The following is a 22320-nucleotide window of genomic DNA, read 5'->3' as shown; positions in this document are numbered from 1 at the left end:
GAGGGCCGCCACAGCTCTGGAGCTGGGGAAAGTCGCCTCTTTCTCTGGCCGCTACAGCCCTGCACGTCCCAAATTCTCCCCACCCCCTCTTCTCACCCCACTGACCACTCCCTGCGCGGCTCCACTAATTACGTGGGTGGCCCTTCATTGTCTTGTCTGCGGCCGCCCAGGCGCGCACCTTAGAGGGAACTATCCACGGACCACCTGAATGGAGCTCACGGACCATTGGTTTCGATGGTTATAGACCAGTGAGAATAAATCTTTCTTTAACTAAAAAGTACAGATGCAAAACAAGATTAAAACTGGTGATTTAAATCAAGGTTTCTTGGTTGCTGATTTAAATCACAATTAAAAGTGATGATTTAAATCACCCTGAATTAAAGGGCCAGAGTCTGTTCTTACTTAAACTAGTGTAAATCAAAACTAATCTCACTAAAGTAAATGAAATGATATAAGAAGTCTGGAATAGATATAGTGCTGGAAATGGGTTCCACTGGTGAAAAATCAATTAGTGGGATCAAAATTATGCCCCATCTACAGTTTTGTTGTATCCAGCCTCCACAGACAGAGAAGTTTTGAAGGTTGCTCTGTTTCTTAAGAAATCACTCATAACTCATGGCCAGTTTTTTTCTGATTGGGAGATAATAGGTTTTATTAAATGAAGAAAAACAGACAAAAATCACATATTTAGAAACCCCAAATTAAATTTTGTCTTCACCTAAACTCACATCTCCATAAGTTCCATGGGAATTGTACATGCATCTCTGAGGGCAAATTTGTGTCCTATATTATTTCTTTTTGTTTGCTGAGAGTTGTATGAGAGGAATGATATTAGAATGAGTGAATATTGCTGTCTAGTGGATTAGTAACAGGATGCAATGGAGACTGAGAGAACAAGAGAATTTTAAAAAAGCTAACAGATTTATCCTTTTAAAAGTCTATTTGAAGAAAGTATATTGTAAAGTATGGATAAAGTGGTATAGCATGGTGTCCTTTGTTATATTTCTCTGCTGCATCTATGTATATATAAGCTACTTTTAAAAAGACTGTTCCACAGCTTTAAAGAGTTTTTTATTCAGAGGTCATGTAGAACCTGAAACAGTTGAAAGGCTATTATATTCATGTCACCCACAAAGTTTTATCACAATACAGGAGACAAAAGCAGTAGTGCCACTAGTTGTGGTAGTAAAGACACCTCTTGAAAATGCCATGCAATTGACTTTCCACCATGCATATCTGAGCAAGACACTATGTCCTTACCAAGAAGAATGAACCTTGTTGATTCCCATAAAAGATTTTATACCACTGTGTGTTCAGATGATGCAGAGATACCTACAGGAATGACAGATGCAGGTGTTCCTTTATTATAGTAACTAGAGTTTTGGACTCTTCAAAGACTCTTGGAAAAATTCTGTGATGGGATTTACAGTGCATGTTGTGCAAATAATATGGATGGCTGTTCATAATTAAGTACTTCTGTATACCTTCCATAGGATAGATCCGCTGTCTGAGAGAGCTGCAAGAATGTTAGTGAACTTAATCTTGGAACGGTTTATCTATTTTAGAGGAGTTTGGGATATACTTTCAATAATCACCTGCTGAGGAAAATCTGTAATAAGCAGGGATTTCAAGTACATCAACAAGATTTGCAAAAGCCTTGTGGCAGCAAGCACCTGTAATTTTGCCAAGGATAACAGCAAACCACTTTACATATTTAGTCAGCAAAAGCAGCAATCTGATTTTAAATAGCTCCACCACAGTGAGCTGTTCTTCTAAGATGTGATCTCAAACAAACAAGTCCTTACAAGTTTTCTTGGAAAACACTCCTAGAGATACCTGCATCTCTAGTCATGCTCATGATGAAGCATGAGTTGAAAATAGAACCATAAATTGTGTGGCAAAATTGTTTGAGGAATTCATAGTTCTCCAAGCATGGGATCCAAAAGAACAATGACCTGGTTGCTGAAGCCATGACACAGTATTTCAAATAACATTCCTATATTGTGATTTTGCTGTGACTGTATTTTCTTAGTTCTTCCTGCGGTGTATGCTTCAGTTTAGAGAGGTCTGTGTTGTATATTGGTGAAGGAGGTGGAAAGGAGTTTGTGTGCATTCTGCTTTTCCCTGTTGGAGTTTTAATTATTTTGCATTATATCAGACATCAGGCAAACGAGTAGTAGTAATACGATCACCTAGCTCTTACGTAGTGCTTTTTGCCCATAGATCTCAAAGTGCTTCATGTAGGAAGTAAGTATCGCTATCCGCATTTTACAGATGGGGAAATTTCGGCAGAATGAGGAAGAAGTCTTGCCCACCGTCAGCCAGTGGCAGAGACAGGAATAGAACCCGAGTCTCCTGAGTCCCAAACAAAACTACGTGATATATTTGTCTGCTTTTTTAGTATTCATTTTGTTTTATTATATCTTATGGATTTCCTGACCAGAGAAAACAATAAAATCTTTGTGACTGTGTTTTTCATTTTATAAGCACTGGGATAACTAATTCCATATTCTAAAAAAGATGTTTCAATCCAAATCCTTCTGCAGTCGTAGCAGAAGCTGGTTTATAAATTACTGCTGAGTAAGCAAACGTCACCCCTTTATTAAGAATAAGATGGTGGAAGTTTGGTGGCAGGATATTATTAGTGCTTAGTAATATTGTTAGTGCTTAGTGCTTTCCATAAGTGAAGGAGCAGTCATATAGTAGGGTATAGACATAATGGGTAGAGGAAAATCTGTAGAAGAAATTAAGAGCAGTAAGACTGAGTAAGGAGAAGGAATCAGTTGAGGAAGAAATCTGGACTTTTTCTGTCAGCGGTGTCACTCCAAGGGCAATCAAGACCAAAAAAAAAAAATCCCTCCATCCTCTCTTTTCCCCACCAAATGATTCTGTAATGGGTGATCCCTACATTATTGAACAACCATCTCTCAAAATACTCTTTACGTGATACATTTCAGAGCTGTAAAAGCATTCAGACGTATAGGCTGCCCTTGTCAAAGTTATAAATGACCTTGTTACGTTTACAGATTTTTGTCTTCAGATCTGTCCTCATCGTGAAGCACTAGATCTTAGGACAGCTTTCAACACCACTGATTATTATATACTTTTAAAATACTTGAGGGATTTTGACATTCTGTCTGGTTCCGTTTCAAAGTGATTTTAGTCATATGCACCTGACAGTCGAACAGTATGTTTAAATAGGTGAGCATTGTTTTTCTGCACAGTTATTAATACTGGTGTTCCACAGGCTTCTAATCTAGATCTGTCACTGTTTAATATCTATCTATGTTGCCTTCATGTCAGATTATTCATAGGCACCATGTTGGGTTTCAGTTTTCTGCTGATAAAATACAGGTCAGTCTCCCAATTAGGTTAAACTGAATAATGTTGTTTTTCTGGCAGTCTGACAGATATTAAGCAGTAATGAATACTAATATTTTTCAATTATCTTTAAGTAAAATTCTAGTGTTAATAGTTTGCTCTTACCAACAGGTTGAGCAAATACATTTGAGAGATGAATGTTGACTGGAATTACAACAGTAAAAACTCTTCCTTTATTTAAAATGGTATCTGTTCTATAGTTAAAACTCCAAACTCTATAGTAACACAGGATTTGATGCCATTATCTGTGAAATGCTCTTCATCGTAGTGTCTAAGTGCTAAATATAATAATGTAAATTTTCATAGTTAGCCTAGAAGGATTCAGCTCTGTGCTTCTCACGGGTTATAGAATGGTGTGTGTGTGTGTGTGTGTGTGTGTGTGTGTGTTAAAGCATCTGTGTGAATGTTATCATTTTCTTGTTGGTTATGGTGGCAAGGCAAAAACAACAGGTGGTTTTGCAGTATCGTCTGAAGTTGGATAGGTTTTGGCTGATTACTCCAGTATTCCATTAATTAGGATTGGTATTGTTCTGAATCCAGAAAAGACATTTGACTCTTGTGTTCATCTGATGATTATGACCTTATATTATCGTCTCTGGCAGCTCCTAACGTGCTTGTCCATGACTGACACTGAGAAACAACTCTATGCCTTTATTTCATCCATTCTAATACCCTTTTAGTTGGCTCGCCAAGTAGTTTGATAAGCAAGCTCTAAGTTCCAAATTCTGTGGCCAACGTAACATTTTGTCAGGAATATAGGAGTTCATATCACCAGTCTTGACATCTTTACAGTGGTTACCTGCTAAACAACCTTCTGATTTTTAAGACCTTATGAATGCTCAAGGCCTCTCAATAGACTCAGAATATGTCCAACCGTATTGTGGCCCCTACTAAGATTGTGTTATAACACTGGTATAAGAAAAATGGCTTGATTTCTTAGCTTTAGTTTAACCCTCTAACTTTTTTTGATCCGGAGACAGTGTTCTACCTTTAAAATTTAGTTTAAGGTTTAAAAATAAGACATTTTTATTAGTGGTTAACATTAATGGGAGTTATGAATGTAACTTTCTATGTTCCACAAAGAAAATTCAGCACATAGATTCAGAATGAAGTGACAATGTTTAACTGCCTGTAAATTCAACTTTCAGGAGATTTAAGTGCCCTACTATATAAATTTGTTAGCTCTAGAGAACACTTTAGATTTAATGTATAGCCTAACCCTTTCAACATCCCATTCTGCTCAGGCACTAATAAGTTGTAGTCACCAGCTTATTGGACTGTGAAAGAAGCGGTTTATTCCATTCACAGTCCTTGGTGTGTTCCATACGCAGGTAGATTTTCAGGTGCTCATCACCCCCTTTGGAGACAGATTTTCAAAAGAGCTCAGCTCGCCTTTAAATAAGTAAGGAGGAACCAGATTTTAAAAGTGTTCAGCACCCAGCAACTCTCCTTGTGACACGAATGGCCAGATTTTCAAAAAAGCTCCATACCCAATGTGCTGAACACTTTTGAATATCTGGCCAATAGTGTAAAAGAAAGGAATTGATCACACAATGTTCCTGAGCTTTTTCCCTCTTAGTGCCGTTGTTTCAGTGATGTCACTCTAGATTGTGGTGATACCTCCACTTATGTAGAAGAGTCCAAATATTGTTTCAGGCAGAGACAGTTTTTAATAATTGGATGGTTAGGAAGATCTTTTTTTCTTTAAAAGGTTGTCTACAGTTCTAGGAAATTCACCAGGGCAGAAACATAGACAAGTTTGAGAGAATCCTAGAAAGATGCCCTAGGTCATCAACCTGCTTGTACAAGCAATACCAGTCATTGCCTGATGAGAATGCATTAGGAATGACGGGCTATATCATAGGACTCCTACACGGGCATACAGGACTCATAAAGAGCATTAGCACTGCATACTGGCTGAAGAGGGAGGAAAGCAGCAGAGATCATATGCAGAGGATTCAAAACCCTGACGTTTTACAGCTATCTCTGTGGTGGGTCTCCACAGCTCACCTGAGGGAATGTGGACATGCCAGAAAGGCATGGCCAGTGGGTCCATTCACAATGCAGCTGTAAAGCTACATACAAAGGGGGCAATGAGCAGTATCAGTTAATAACACCTAGCTGTTATAAAACTCTTTTCATCAGTATGTCTCAAAGCCCTTTACAGAGGATGTCAGTACCTCCATTTTGCAGATGGGGAATCTGAGACCCAGTGAGGCCAAGTGTCAGCCAAAAAGGCAGTGGCAGAACCAGGAATAGAACCAAGGTCTCTTGACTGCCAGCCCAGTGCTCTATCCACTAGATCACACTGCCTCTGGCCCCTTCATATCTGGTTCCACCTCATATGCACTGCTAGGCATGGGCACAACTTGAGAGCTATCCAGCTGTACAGCTTGGAGCTGAATAGAAAAATAATGAGGTCCTATTAATCCCATTATTTTTGTTTTTTTGCTTGGAGATGGTTGGTAGATGGGTAAAATACTGTCGTTATTTAGTGGCTTATCACAATAACTTTCTTTTAAACATTGCAGTAGGTTTAAAAGCATATACAGTACGAGTTTGTAACTTACTTGAAATTTTGTTTAGCTACATTTTGTACATTGTTTGCATGGGCAATATATCTATCATAAATGAATTACTTCAGGTTTACATACATTTCCCTGTCTATGTCTTTATCTTTAATTATTCACTCTGAAATTTAATTAGCTGGTATGTGAAATATATTATTATGTACTAGGTTATATTTATCATTCTAAATGTAATAAGAAAAATAAAATCTGTTAAACTAATTTCTCAGAGGTTGAGGTATATCTTGAGCTACTCTTATTTTATTGAGATTGTACTCAACAAAACTCCCATTAATCAAAAACTGAGTAAGGAACCTCAGGAACTGGCTTTAAAGTAGAAAGTGTGTGTGTGTGTGTGTGTGTGTGTGTGTGTGTGTGTGTGTGTGCACGCACATGCTACTCTAGTTTTACCTTTTTTTGTGTCTGGCTGTCTAAAAGGATAGATCAGTTCAATGGCTGGGTTTTGCTACTTATTAGTAACTAGGTTGGTTCTGCTAATCTGGACCCATAGTGAGAGGAAAGAATTATATATATAAAGAGTAATATGAACAGTCATTGGCTTTTTGGAGTCTTTATTGTATCACGAGGAGGACCTTGATAAAAGAAAAGGGCACAGGTTCCACCTGTGAAAAGGCAATAATAGAGTGGATTAAGTTCTTTAAGTTCAACAGAGGGTTACAGTTGTATGTCAGAGTTTACTCACTGGATGGTTTCCAAGCTGCTGAAGGTACAGCTGGTCATAGAGAAGCAGCTGAAAGCATCCGTCCCCCTTTTCTGCCTTTTGAATATTGTGTAGAACATGTCCTGCATTCAAGCATGAAATTTTTATTGGGATTTTGTTTGTTTTATGAACAGTTTTACAATCACTTGAAAATTGTAAGGACTAGCTGGCCAAAGACAAAGCTGTGTAGATTTTCAATAAAACGTTCATCCTTTAATGCTGAGGTCTCCTTCTGTGCCCAACCCATTGTAGTTTTCTTTGGAGTCACCTTAAATTATGCTAAAGACATCTACAGTTAGAATAATTAATGCCCCGCCTTTCCCAGCATACACAAAATTGTTGCTGTGACTATCCAGGGCACCAGCATCTCCTCCTTAAATAATTTCCCCTGAGCCGAAGACAGACTGATTGGATTTCATCAGGGAAGTTTTAAGAGAATGTCTAAACAGGAGGATATTGCTGAGGATGACCGGGTAGCACTTTCATTGAGCATTTATAGTGCAGTGCATGTTCAGGAAAGTCTCTTGTTGAAGTCAATGAGCCGTAGCAGCAGAGTTTGGCTTAGAGTGAGTAGCATGTTATTTGGTATGTAATTTTACCTCTATCTGCCAGGATGAACAAGTATGTGGTGGGGTTGTAGCCGAGTTGGTCCCAGGATATTAGAGAGACAAGACGGATGAGGTAATATCTTTTATTGGACTAACTTCTGTTGGTCAGAGAGACAAGCTTTCAAATGTACACAGAGATCTTCTTCAGGTTCTGTGGCCTGCAGTGTGCAGGAGGTCAAACTAGATGATCATGATGGTCCCTTCTGACCTTTAAAGTCTGTGAGTCTATGAGGTCTGGGAAATGTACTCAGAGTGTCACAGCTAAGTAAAAGATAGAACAGATTGTGTAGCATAAGTAGTTAACACATATTTCAAGGGACCATTCAAGGTGAAGTAGCTTGTTAATACCTCTCTTGTCATAGGGGGTCAGGAAAAGCTGGGAGGGGAGGGTTGAGTGGGCTATAGATTGTTGTAATAAGCCATGGATCCAATGTCTCTATTTGATCCATGATTTTTAGTGTCCAGCAAAGTTATGAACAAGTATCTTCTTAAGAGCCCAAAGTCATTACCTCTGCAATAGGCCAGCAGGGGCTCTGAGATGTAAGATATCAAGGGTAAATTACTTTCTATTTCTTGTTTTTGGACTCTGATTGTTGTACACCCCACTCTGTGTTAATCCAAGAGAGACATTTAAAAACCTATAAATTTGGTTTTTTTTCTTTTGTAGATAATGGAGCCTCAGTGCCACTGCCATAGAATATCAGTGAAACAACCGTGTCCTTTATCACAAACAAGACAATGTTATTACCTTTTTGCTATTTGTGTCTTACATGTTCGTTCAGCATTGTTATGCAATAGGAGATTATTAAATGTTTCAAAGCCACTGATTATTTTTTGTAATTAGAACTAAACTCTGCAGCTGTCACTAAGCTCCTCATCAAATGATATATTTATTATGTTAGAAATGAGAGGGGACATGTGAACCAGACTTTGAAAAGAATATGCTCAGCTCAGAGTTGAGTATTATTTTTAAATGGACGATCAGCATGTGTGTGGGTTAGACCAAGATTGTTGCAGTATCAGTGTGCCCGACTTACGTGCCACCTTTAATCTTATAGTATTGTATTTCATTGTCACTCAGTGCACTACTGTCATAAGTGAAATGAAAAACCTCTATGTTCAATGAGCATTTTAATCTGTCACTGTAATCACGAAAGTCTTGTCAATCTTGGCCTAAAAAGTTAAGCATGCAGATCAAATATGTGGTAAAAGGAGACACCTGGACTACAATGTAAATGGACATTGCTGAGGGGAAGGATATTAAATATTTGTCTCTCTTGTGTTTTATTACTCTAAATGAACATATTAGAATTGTTCCATACGGTCAAAACCAAACAAAACAGGAATAGAGATAATGCTAGTCCCTTCCCTTGAAGGAAGAAATTGCTAGCCAAAAGTACAGCACATAAAAATGTGACTATTTCCTGCTAAAGTCTGCGGTAGCACTATCCAAGATCACTTTTGCAGCATACATGCCTCAGTGTTTTTTAGCCCCTAAACTTGCTCTACCCACGAAAGCAAGACAACGAGGGAATGTTCTGTTGGTTCAGAAAACAAACAAAATTAGATCACCACAGGTTGACAAGAGAGAGTAGAAACTAAATTTGCTGTGTCCAGAAGACAGTGTATTTAAAAGCGGAGTTACGCTTTGTAAACAAATATTTTGTCAGCCTTTGTGTGGTTTTAAAAGCCTGGCATAAAAATGTATTAAATTATATCTTTCATTTATATAGCATAATAGCAACCTTAATACTGCAAAGTGCAATATAAAGTAATATATTTTGCTATTATCACAATAGTAAAGTCTAATACAGTGCTAAAAATGCTTTTTGATTTAATGAAAGATACTGTGACTTCAACATGGGATTCTGCCAGGTTGGGGGAAGTTCTATTAGAGACTAATACAGTTTTCTGGAGATGAACCTGTTTTTGTACGAGATCTACTGGAATAGTAGCATGAATATCTAAATTTGGAGCATTACTTTCTTTTTTGAAAGCACTTAGTGGTGCATTACATTACCTCTTTTAATGAACATTTACGGTAGGATTTTCAGGAATACTAGTGTTGGGTTAACTCTGAAGTTAGTCATAAAACTCCCAACCAGTATGGTGAAGACTTTTGGAAATCCCACACTTAAGGCACTTGTTCATCCTGTTCCCTTTTACTTCCATTGCCATGAATGAGAGTAACATTGCTTATTATTATTATTTTATCATATGTAGTGATGTATATCGTTCAGGTTGCCTGACATTTCCATTATAAGACCCCATTTTCAACTGCTTCTAAGTTTGCCAAATTTTTACCTTTTGGGATGAGATATTCCATGTCTCAGGGTGTTTGTTTCAGGCTTTTTTTTTTTTTTTTTTTAAGCTTCAGCAAAAAATAATACATTCATTTCCAAGAATGCGATTAGGTAACAATACATTGTTTTGCCCATTTTAAAAAATGCTCACAATCTTTGGAGCAAAGGCTTAAAATTTGGCAAAGAGAGGTCCTTGTCTCAGGGATGTCTTTTGCTGTTCCCTTGAAAAACCACCCACATTTGGCCGTTATAAGCCTTCGACAAATCACAGTTCTTACAAGATTGTTAGGAACTTGTTGTTATAGTTTGGCCATTAAGTTCTCAGGCTGAGTATTCCCTCTATACTCACCATGCTCCATTCTTAACTCACAGTTCCCACAGGGGACAGAATGTGCATGCACCATCCCCCAGAGCGACCGAGCATGTTGCATCCCAGGACTGCTAGGGCTCAGTATTTTCTCTACAGTTGCTGCTCTCAACTGCTGTGTTGCCTCTCTGGTTCTGGGAACAGGATCTGAGAGCAGGGGGTGTGTCTCTCTTGTGCTCTCAGTGACTCCCCTGCCAGCATCCAGGTGGCAAGGAGGAGGAAGCAACCTGATTCAAATGGAGAGGGGGAAAGAGCTGGACTTCTTGGAAGCATCAGCAAAGGCAGTAGATCAGGACCAGGAGCTTGGAGAGAGTTGCATGAGCAGCTTTAATTCTGGCATTTCTTAATTTTTGAGTGCTTGACTTTGCAACATTAATGTTGTTTTAATGTAATTTTTTATGTGTATTTTAACATTTAGATTACTGTAGCATATGAAGGCTGCAACTAGGTTGGACCCTTTGTGTTACGCACCATACAAACATGTAACAGTGACAATGCCTGCCCCAAACAGCTTATACCATTGGTTGGCACTAAAACGTGAACATTTATCTACAGTGGTACCTAAGATATCTCAGTATTGCCCTCTGGTACGTATCCCAGGTATTTCTGTGTATTACCTTCAGAATGTTGATATTTCATGGTGATCACTACAGACGCCTTATTTCAGATTTTGCATGCTTCAAGCACTGTACCAGGAAGGTAGGTCATTATTATAACCCCATGTTCCTGATGACAAAACTGACACAGGAATATGAAGTGGCTTGCTCAGAGCCACCCAGCAAATCAAAAGCAGGGCCAAGGTTGGAAGTTGAGAATTCCTGATTCCTAGCCCTGGGTTCATTTCTCTAGATCACTCATGATATATTAAACACCAACTGAAATATATTAAAATATTCAGCATAGTTGTAAGTCCTCACAAAGGACCATAAACTGTCCTTATTATCTGGGTGCAGTTTCCATTGAAGTCAAGGGCAGAATTTGGCCCTAACATCTTATTATGAGTGCATCAAAATTAAATATGTACTTGAAAAAGATAAATGAAATTGTTATGATTTTCTCCATACATAGTATGCTTTTTGTACCATGATAAGAAAAGCGATTGGCATGGCCATGGTAGTAATACAATGGAATGGCAAACTGAAACTATGAGAAGGCTTTCGTGCCTTACTAGTATAGAGTGGCTATGCCTGCCTGCTTCAGCTGTCCCTCAGTAGGATTTGTCAGCCAGGTCATGAGAGCTATTTCTGTATTTGCAAAGAAGACTATGTGTGCGTGCAGTGTTGTATGCTCATTGATTGTGCCCCACCACATTATATGTTAGAACCAATCATTGCTTCTGGCCCAGGCTACTTGAAACACTTATAAATCAAAGAGTCGAAGCGTTATAGTGAGGTATGTAACTCTAGCAGGAGCTTTATTAATACCTATGCAGTGCAGACACAATCAGTAAATTGCTGACTAAACCTCAAATTCCTACCCCAGCATGCACTGAGTTTATTATAAAACGTGAGATGGATTGTTTTCTGGGGTGAATTTATTCCTTCTTCTATAAACGTGGTCTTGAATCTGGACATTACAACCATGTTATTTTTAAAACCATCACTCAAAAGCAAATTGTTTGTTTACACTAAAAGACGATAGACTCTATTCCACAGACCTAATCACTCTACTCCAGCCCTGTTCCACTAGTCCAGGAAGTAGTGGAGGACGCTAGTAGTTTTTTTAACGTTGCCGCTATGTTGCTTAGCCTTCCCAAAATAAAACCACATCAACAGCAACCTGCTGTGCACACATACGCAAAGTCCATATCCTGCTGACTGGAGGGAAGAGAAATATATATTCTTATGTGTACATTTCATGATTTGGTAGGTGCTCAGATACTTAGGAAAGAGACCTGGGTGTGACTGTGGATGGCTCAGAGAAGACTTCTGTTAAATATGCAGCTGTGGTGAAAAACAAACAAGATGTTTAATATGTAAGGAATGGGATGGAGACTAATACAGAAAATATTATAACACCTCTGTATAAATCACTGATACAGCTTCATCTAGAATATTCTGTACAGCCAGTCACCGCATCTCAAAAAGGATTTGAGGTTTGAAGTGAGATGGGGAATTGAGGTACGGAAATTACAGGTGAGCTGTCCGAAACCGTAGGCATTGTAAAGCAAAAGGCTGAGATGCCAGCTGTTGTGAGATTATGTAGAGAGACAAAGACGAAAGGAGGCTTATCGAAAATGAGCTGAGGGACCTGGGAGGGGAGTACAGAGAGAAAAGGTCCATAGGAGATAGGCTGGAACAAATCCATGCAGTATTTTAACATCCACTGTCCTTATGTTCCCCTTCTGCAAAACAATGTGTTTACCCAAATCCTTGGATCTGCTGGAGCGAAAATCTTTTCACTCTCCCTTGGTTGGGATGGGGTCAGCAGCAGGGGCAAAGGGTGTGGCCTTCAAATTTCACATTGACAAGAAATCCAGAGAACAAGACAGTGCAGATCCCTGTCTCCCCCTGCTCAGATGTCATGCTGCTGTTTGTTGTTCTCTGTGACCGTTCCAATGCGAGTAACATAGCACAAAGGGGTAGTTATTCAAGCAGCATTAACTTCAGTTCACTTTGTGCATACCATATATATACTTCACAAGAATATATGTCACGTTCAGCAGAGGTTGTTCATCTCTGCCCCTTGTCTGCGCACGTCCCTCCCCTACAATGTCATGCAGTGCTTTAACTCCTATGGCTTTAGCACAGAGGGGCTATTTGGCACAGTGAGGAAGCTGTGGGATAGTTTACTTGGTTCTCAGTGCAACTCTGCAACTAATTATTTTTCCTTTTAGCAAAGAGAAACCTAGGACAAATTAGAGCTGTTGAATTGGATCCTGAAATAAATAGGGAACCAGTGAAATTGTTTGCAAATTGGATGATAGAATTTGCAATTGTTTACATCTGTGACAAGGCCGATGACAGCTTTCTGTTCCTGCTGAAGTCTGGTTGGAAAGGCCAGTTTGGGTTAAAAAGTGACTTGGGGGCATTTCCTTATCACAGTTTTAACAACATTGACCAAGTTGTACTCTCTGTTACACCACTGAGAAACTGGAACCACTCTACTAATTTCAGCAAATTTACTCTGGATTTATACTCCTATAACTAACACAATAGTTGGACCCATTAACTTTCCTAGCTAATAAGAGGTGGATTAGCACGATGCTGTAAAATTCAAATGGCAATAGTTACCTTTTAAAATGCCTTGGCATGTATTCTTTTGGTGTCCGCATGAAACTGCCATTAACTTCAGAGGGAATTATGTGCATATGTGGAGAGATGAATGAGCAAGAGCTGGTGCATCGGTTAAGTTGTGAATGGGGTCTTGTGCATATCTGTCTGTCCGTCTTTCTTGGGTGGTACATTGAGTTGGTGCATGCACATTTAATCTCTGGAGTTCTGTATTCAAGTCTAAAATTAGGTCACATGTAGGTTCCAGGTCCTGTTTGACCAAATGACAAAACAGTTTGGCATGACTGGCGGTCGCTGACAGGGGGTTGATAATAGAATCATAGAATTTACCGATAGAAAAGACCTATGTGTTTTCCTTTTTAAAGAATAAATGCCAGTGTCCATAAATAAATAAATAAATAAAATCAGGCAATGGCATAACTGCATTTGTGTGTAATAACTTATTTACAGTTGCATGCATGAATATACATAATTTGCTGATAGGCCACAGCTGCTGATAGTCCCACCCTCCTCCCCCCCCCCCCCAAAAAAAAATAATTGGGCTGTTAGGTCATTTAATACAATTCTTTGCTAATATAGAATTATTCCCAAAAAGGTTAAGAGTGAATCGTACTGCCAAACAGGTTTATGGGAAGATTACACGGTGCCTGTGGCTGCCAGATTCTTACCTGGCGTAATGTAGTGTCACTCCACGAGGCAACACCAATTTACATGAGCTGAGGATCTGGCTAGATTCTCCCAAGTACTATGTACATGTACATTTTCACCTTTAATATCTCAACTCTTCCTTCTATAACCAAGAATAAGATTGTGCTTCCTGTGAGAGAGAGAGTCCCTTAAGGATTTGTTTTGGAGAGGGCCATTCATACTCTTAGTGCAATAACAGTTCCAAAGTCCATGAAACGTTGTTGGGCTTTATTTCCCTCAGAAGGCTGGTCTCTGTTTTAGCATGTGGGTGAAGAAGACGACTAAAGAGAATACCAATTTTCATTAAGTCCCAGCTCCTTCTCCCCATTCTCTCTCTCATGCACACCATTGATTCTTTTTCAGCTTCTAAAAAGTTAAATTAGAACAAACTATTAGGAATATTCACTTGGTTCCTGTCAGGTTCGTGTGAGTTTTGCAGAACAAAATGTTGAGTTTAGAATAATCTTTATTTAAAAAAAAAAATTAGACCAGAACAGCCTTTTTGTTTTTTATTTTTTGTTGCAAGTCTTGGAGGTAACCCATGTTTTTAAAATTGTTTCTTTCTTTTCATGTTCTATGGAAAATCTAAAAAACCACTCACTGTACATAATGTGTACCCCTTTAATGATAAATTGTCTCCAGAATCATGGAGGGGGGAAAAAAATCTAACAATGAAACACTTTTTAGGAAATAAGAATGATAGAAATAACAACTGTGTCACATCAGACCTCATTAGAGTCAATGAACTCACTGTGGTATTTAACAATTTCCAAGAAGTAGGCCATAATTCATAAATTAGTGTAATTCATACAGTACTTAATTCATAAAATAGCACTGTTGAGAACAGCAGCAGTATACAATCCTTGGTCTGTAGAGACCCCTTTTTAAAGAGTCAAACCTAGGAGCTGGAAAATACAGGAGTCAATAAAAATTAAAAAGGCCTGGGCTTTATAGCCATTGTATACAGTTTGGAAAATGTATATCATTCCAAAACCAAAAATCTTTGTTTCAAAAACCAGTCAAGGTAGATAAATGATAACAGTGTACTTATGTATCTCATCGTTTGCCAAATGCAAGGACTTAAAAGCAAGGAAATGAATAGTTAGAGACATCATAAATCTTATTCTGGACAAATAGTAAATATAGACACATGGGGACACACTGGTCTCTTAAGGCTGCTTCCTGCTGTTCTAGCAACTTAAAACCAGTTTAACTGCAAATGGTAATCCTTCTGTAGGCATAACGGCTCCTATGCCAATCCCCCTCCTGATCACCTGGTTGCTGAAATGACTCCTTTAGGGCTCCTTATGTCCTCTATCTATAGGAAGAAAGTCATAAAGTAGATCATCTGTAATAATGCACTGCTCTTCTTTACTCGGAGGATTGGCTCAGTGGCAGGGTGACCATATTTTCCCAAAGGGAAAATGAAACACCACATAGGGCCGAACCAAGCCCCCCCCCCCAACCCCGATATTTAACGCCCCCTCTTCTCCCACAGGTCTTCCTGCCCACAGGGCTGGCCTGAGGCCCCCATTTCTCTCCCGTGCATGAGGCTGGCACAAGCCCCTCGCCACCTGCCCATGGCCCCCCTCTACTCCCCCTGCACATGGGGCCAGCCCAGGACCCCCTGCCACCCGTCTGCATGGGGCTAGGCTGGCCTGAGCTGCTCTCCAGAGCCCTCCCTCCACTGCAGGGTTGGCATTGCTTCTCGCCCCTCCCCCCACACGTTTCTTCACACCCTGCTAGGGGTCACACCACATTTTTTGGGGGGGGTCAAAACCAGGCGTTTGACCAGTTTGCTAAAATGGGACAAATGCCCAGTTTTGCCAAAAAAGTCAGGATGGCAGGGACAGGGCTTAAAAAAGGGACTGTCTCGGCCAAAATGGGACATATGGTAACCCTACTCAGTAGCCAGACAGCCCCAGGATCAGGGGCTGCAAAGGTGGCTTTTCCAGAGCTGAGTGTAGCTTGGCTGAACCAGAGCATCTCGCCCTTTATTCTTAACATGTACAAAGAAATGCATAGTACATCACAACATAACCTCAACTCTGACGCACAGATATTTTTGAAAAGATGTTTTGTCATCTTGATTTTAATATCTAAACAAACTGTCCACAGTTGAAATAATTCATAATAATTTGCTTCACTACAACCTGTTGTCTTCAAATATAGTTGGTGCATGAGTTTTCAAGAAAATGTATCTACATGGAAAGTCTAAAGGAGCAGTTATAAGACATTTCAGAACTAGAGCAGTGGTTCTCAACCTGTACCATACCAGGACTCCATTCTCTCTAAGATCTAGCTATGAACATCCTTCTGTTTAGCAATATGGAAAGAGCAGAGTGGTTCAGATGCCCTGATACCTGTGTGCAACTCCCCCATGTTGTGAACCCATGAGCTAGAGGAAGACAGATGAACATCTGACAAAAAGTGTTAGTCATCCTGATTATGAGCACTATAATTTGCGGGTTTCTGAGTGTATGAAAAGGTGGATGAGACCTCTTCTAGATTAATAGGAGAGGAAAGTTATACCTTATGTTTTTTAAAAGTAATTTTCCATAAGAATTTTTACTTGACCTATGTCCTTAATGATAATTTGCCCATTTTTAACACACCCATTCTTCTGAATACTCCAATAGTTATCACTGAGAGGCGTTTTGTGCTTAATTCATTGAACACTGTGGAACATGTTCATTTATAACTCTTTCACTACTTCATTAACTGCCTTAGAAAGCATACACCAACATTAAAGTACTAAGTCTAAAGCTATAATCTAGCTGAAGTACAGCTGAAGTACATTTGATCTTGTCTAGATTTTTTTTTAAAAGCTAAGGTTTTTCAGAAAGTAACACCTAGCACCAAATTACTAGAAAGAATAACTTGGGGATAGCTAAGGTTTGTGGAATTTCAAGAAATAATTCTAATGATAATTACCAAATTGGTTTCTATTATTAGAAAACAAATATTAAGATACATAATTACTTAGCTATTAGATTTTTCATAAATATGGATAATCAATAGTTATCACCATAACAATTTGTCAAAAATGTATCTGTAGATGAAGAATAATAAAATTCATTTGTTACATTTTAATGTCAAAAAAAAAAACCCTGTCTCTTTGTTAAGCTTTTAATTAAAATTAAGATTTCCAGAAACTGGACTCAGAAACAATCTCCTCAAGAATGAAATTTGTTTAAAACATCTCTAAAGTGAAACAGGGAAAAAAAGGAACAAGAGCTGATTTTTCCAATGTTTCACTTGCACTCCTAACCTGTAGGTAAATCTAGAAACCCTGTAGAACAGTATGTTGGCAGCTCTTGAACTTAGCTACTGTAAACTGATTTTCCCTACTGCCTATCATTTGGCATCATTAATCTTCATTAAACCAGTTTATCCCATTGAGCTTAAAGTCTCTTTCTTTTTAGAGACATGAAAATTGAAAAAGACATTTAAAACAAACAAGTCTTGTTTAAGTACTCTGTATGGGTGAAATATAACTCAGCACAGAATCTGCTGATCATATTCTACAGGGATTTTATCCAGGGCGAGAACGTTCAGTACAGTTGCTTTATATATAGTACTGTATATCACACCAAACTGTATAAATGAAAATCTGTTGCATTGCCTTAAAATTAACTGTCATGCTTAATATAGCTTTTTAAATATTGATCCATTTCCTCCACCACACCACGCCTCCCCCAGATCCCTATGTTAATTGTGAGGTAATAATAATACAAACATGGAAAAATATGGACATTCATAGTTAAGGATCAGTGATTTTGATAGCTGAACACAATCGGGGCAGCAGAGAAGGCTAACAACCCTGATTTAGGAAAGCATCCCTATTTGAGATGGTACGTAAGCATGTCACGTGCTTTCCTGAATGGAGAGATGGACCTAGGCAGATGTGCCAATGCTTTTCTGAATTGGGGCCAAAGGTAATGGCCTATCTGCATGATAAATACTTATAAGTGGAATCCGTTGCAGATATAAAACAACTGCAGTATTCTTTTCGTATCCTCTGGTGGTACTCAGCATTCCAGGGGAAGTCTGAAGGATCTGCCAATTATTTCACAGTTTACATTCCCACATCCCAAGGATCAGTATAAAGGCCGCAGAGCAGGATTGGACAAAAGTTCCTGAAGATTTAATTAGGAAGGAGGAGTGCCTCATGTCATTCAACAGCAGTTCCTGCAACTAAATGGGGCTGGCTTGGGGAGCTAAAGGTCAGGGGCCATGTTCTGATCTCTTTTATACTGGCATAAATGCAGAGTAATTCCATAGTCTTCAGTGGTATCATGACTATGGAGGTACAATAACAATTAGAATGAATCAAGTGATTAGCACTTATCCACATTTTCATCCAGTGATCTCAAGGTATCGGTGTATTTGTGATCTGCATTTGATGCCAGAAGAAATATTCAAATAGGTTAGTTTCTCTTTAAGGGCAAAGTTGCTGGGCATATTCTTTTATTGCTGTGATTTATCTGGCTGATCTTACATCCATCCAATACAGTCAGTGGAAATGTTGGATGTGCAAGATGTGCAATATTGGGTCTTGATTCCATAAATGCGAGTTACATATGGGAACAGAATTTTACAGCTGTGCAAAACTTCAGTTTAAGAAACTCTGTTGTTTTTTGTTCATTCCCTCTGAGTTTCACTTTGAGTTCTCAGGTTTGAACCCAAAATCTCAGAGCAGCTGGAACTACAGTTTCACACCATTTCAAGTTAAAACCATAAATCCCTCCTTAGCATCCGTGGGGAGGGAGGCTGTTTGTGCAAAACTTGGCCAAGGCTCATTGGAAACCTTTGTAAATGTCAGACCCCAGTTTGTACTAAGGTCTTTCTTGGACAAGCTCTAACTGACTTCAGTGGAAGTTTGCCCAAGTAAGGACTGATTTAAAAACTGCATAATAGAGGAAGGAAAGTAGAAACTGGGGACCAAATCCTGATGCTCTTATTCTGGTTTACAAATAAAATTTAAAAAAAAATCTTTAAACTGACAGGATTTGATTTGCTAACTCATTACTTCAGTTTGACAGCAGTGTAACTTCATTGATTCCAATGACAATACACTGGCATAAAACTACTGCGACAGTGATTGAGGTCTGTATTCTTTAAGTTTCACAAGACAGTTCTCTGCCTTTCTAACCTTGTTTGCCAAGTTTCATAGAGGAGGAAAGTTATGTCCAAGTTGCCCCCCTTGAAAACAAAGTTGCATATAATAAAAGCAGATAAAACGGAAAAGTAGTGTTGGGGAGACTGTACAACACTGTAGTAGAATGTTTATTTTGTTTAATCCAACTAATTTTCTCTTTCAAGTACATATTGCCCTTTCCCTGCCTGAACTAATGTTTTCCCCATTCCCGTGTACTGAGCTCCCATTGACATTAATTGGCAGTTTCACGTGTGGAGGGCTTGCAAGGAAAATACACTTTATGGCAAATAAATTATTTATTTTTTAAAAATCAGTTCCGTCTCCTCATATCCTCTCTCTTCCAATGGCTTCAGTCAGGTAAAAATTCTAATCCTCTTTTTGTGACTCCACAATCTATTATTGCATGAAAGTTTGATTTCTGGTGTTTAATCAAAGTCCATGAGACTTACACATATGAATAACAAAACTTTGCATACCTGTAGCACCTTCAGTCCAAGATTTTCAAAGTGCTTTATAAACATTAATTCATGACGCCTCACAGTACATTTTGAGGCAGGATGGTGTTACCCTCAGCAGTGTTGTCATTTTGCAGATGAAGAAACTGATGCACACAGAAGTTAAGGATGAAATTTTCAAACTTGGGTATTTAAAACCAGGCAGTTAAATCCATATTTAGGCTCCTAGAGTGCAATCCTGCTCCACTGGAATTCAATGGCAAAACTTCCACTCACCCCAGTGTTGTAGGATCAGGCCATTAAAGGAGGTTTGATTTTCAGATGTTCTGAGCATCTGAGTGTCCCATTGAAATCAGTGGGACTACAAGTGCTCAACATCTCTGAAAATTCAGTTCCCTGCAATTTAGGTGCTTAAATAAGGAATTGTATAACTTTAGCTGGCCACATTTGATAATTTTGATCTAAATGACTTGACAACATCACACAGAAAGTCCCTGGCAGAACTGGGAATGGAACCTTGACCTACTGATGCCTGGTCCTCTGTTTAATCACAAGACCATTCTTTCTCAATTATCTGTACGGTATCTAAGGACAAGATTTGACCGTGACAAAAAGCACACTGTATACTTAGCAAATACCTGTGTACTTGCACTAATATTTTGATGTTATGTCCATTGAGGTCAATGAGAGTTTTATGTGTGAGGAGTACAGGACCAGCCTAATGGTTTGCAGATGACTTTACATTTGGTTAGATTGTCCCCTTAAATGTAGCCTTAGAATTAGGGGCTGCACATTCCTGCACTACAGCTAGATGAGCTCTGGGAAAGAATCACGGGTGGGATTTTCAAAGGAGCCCAAGAGCCAACTCCCACTGAATTTCAGTGGGAAACAGGAGGTTTTTAAAAGCTCCCAAAGTGTTTAAGAACACAAGTCCCTCTGATAGTCTGAGATTTGAGCTCCTATATGCTTTAGGTACTTTTTAAAATTGGGGTGCCTAACTCCCTTAGGCTTCTTTGAAAATCCATGCTTATATCTCCCCATTGCTGACCAGAAACAACTTCCCCTTCTCGCCACACTGGGAATCTCTGCCCTGCACCTGTCCGCTTCTGTCGCACCTGCATGGGGGATGTAACAGGTGCACAGGTGCAGCAGCAATCTGTGAAGGTCACACAGGGATATGTGAGTGGGAGATGAACCGTATACAGTTCAGGTGTTCACATTTTAAAAGGATGTTGCAAAATTGGAGAGGGTGCAGAAAAGAGCCACAAAAAATTATTTGAGGGCTGGAGAAAATGCTTAGAATGAGAGACTTACAGAGCTCAATCTGATGATTTTACCAAAGAGAAGATTGAGGGGTGACTTGATTATAGCGTCCAAATGAATATCCTTGTGGGGAGAAAATAATGGGTAGTAAAGTACTCTTTAATGTAGCAGAGAAAACTTAACAAGAACCAATGGTTGGAAATGTAAAACAGACAAATTAGAAATTAGGCATACATTTTAACAGTGAGGGTAATTAAACATCGGAACAAACTGCCAAGAGAAGTGGTGGATTCTCCATCTCTAGATGTCCTGAGATAAGACAAGATGTCTTTCTGGAAGAAATTCTTTAGCCAAATACAAGTTATATTTTAGTCAAACATAGGTTATTGAGCTCAATACAGAGCTAAAGGAGTGAAATGTAATGGCCTGTGGTATACAGGAGGTCAGGCTTGATGATCTAATGGTACATTCTGGCCTTAATATCTGTGAATATGAATCTTACTGTTGTTCATATCCATGCAGCCAACTAGGAGCAGGGCAAAATCTGGCCCATTATGATGCATTTTATACTATTATGTCTACATACAAATTGCATTTTAAATGTCAAGAACTATATTAAATTGCAAAGTCACAATCCAGAAACTGCTTGCTTTTTCAGGCCCTCCAGGGAAACGAGGTAAGAGGGGCAGAAGAGGAGAGACTGGTAAGTTTTCACTTTTGGAAGCAAGATGTCAGATTTTATTTTGGGTGGATGGGTTTTTCTCAGTATTTTGTCCGTTTTGTGCAAATGTATCTATTATTCTACTGGATAGATGATGACTCAGCTACTTTATTTTGGTTTGCATTTTTTCTTGGAGGAAGAGGAATGCACCTAGCATGCCTTATTTTTGCTCTTTGTTGCCTGTGAGCTATAGGAAGAAAAGATCTGTTTAAAAAAAAAATTCTGATAGAAGTTTTGTGATCCTTGGCATATAACTTGTGGCCTTCTAAATTGCTTTCAATCTCAAATAGTCATTAAATTGTAGGCCTGCTTCATAATACTTGATGCATCTCTAGAACCTTGAATAGTTTTTATAATTTCTGACATAAAAGACATTGATAATAAAACTGGTTATTGATAATTCTGTAATAATTTCAGCACTCTGAATCTTCTCTCATTTATACCTGTGCACATCTGCATAATTCCATTGAAGTACATAATGTTACAATGGTATAGATGAGTATAAAATCAAGCCCTTTGTGTTTAGAAAAGATCATGTCATGAGGAAAAGGGAACATGTGTTGTGTGAACGGTCATGGAGATAATGTCTAAATAGACTGAACTTCGTAAAATAAGCTGTTGATTATCAGGAACTTGTAGCATTTAGGATCTTCTTGAATTAAAATCCAGTCTGTGTTTGGCTGTGTTTGTGGCTGAAAATTTGCAAATGCAACACATAAATAAAGAGAGGCATTTTCTTTGTGTGGAAACTACACTTGGGGCTTGATCTTCCCAGGCGCTGGGCACCTTCAGCTCCTCTTGACATCTGTGGGAGTTAACGCACTGATCACCTTGCAGGATTCAGCTCTTTATC

The 22320-nt window shown here is 38.8% G+C and overlaps 1 long non-coding RNA gene across 1 annotated transcript in view; it reads left to right on the top strand.

The window, feature by feature from the left end:
- Window positions 1-21450, top strand: part of LOC141985802 (uncharacterized) — a 201516-nt gene extending 180066 nt beyond the window's left edge. The window contains exon 3 of the long non-coding RNA XR_012639023.1: window positions 21405-21450. This is a non-coding gene — a long non-coding RNA (uncharacterized LOC141985802). The remainder of the gene's footprint in view (window positions 1-21404) is intronic.
- The last annotated feature ends 870 nt before the right edge of the window (window positions 21451-22320 follow it).

The sequence above is a fragment of the Natator depressus genome, chromosome 4 (assembly GCF_965152275.1).
Source record: "Natator depressus isolate rNatDep1 chromosome 4, rNatDep2.hap1, whole genome shotgun sequence".
Lineage (NCBI taxonomy): Eukaryota > Metazoa > Chordata > Testudines > Cheloniidae > Natator > Natator depressus.
This window is presented reverse-complemented; position numbering and strand designations above follow the sequence as displayed.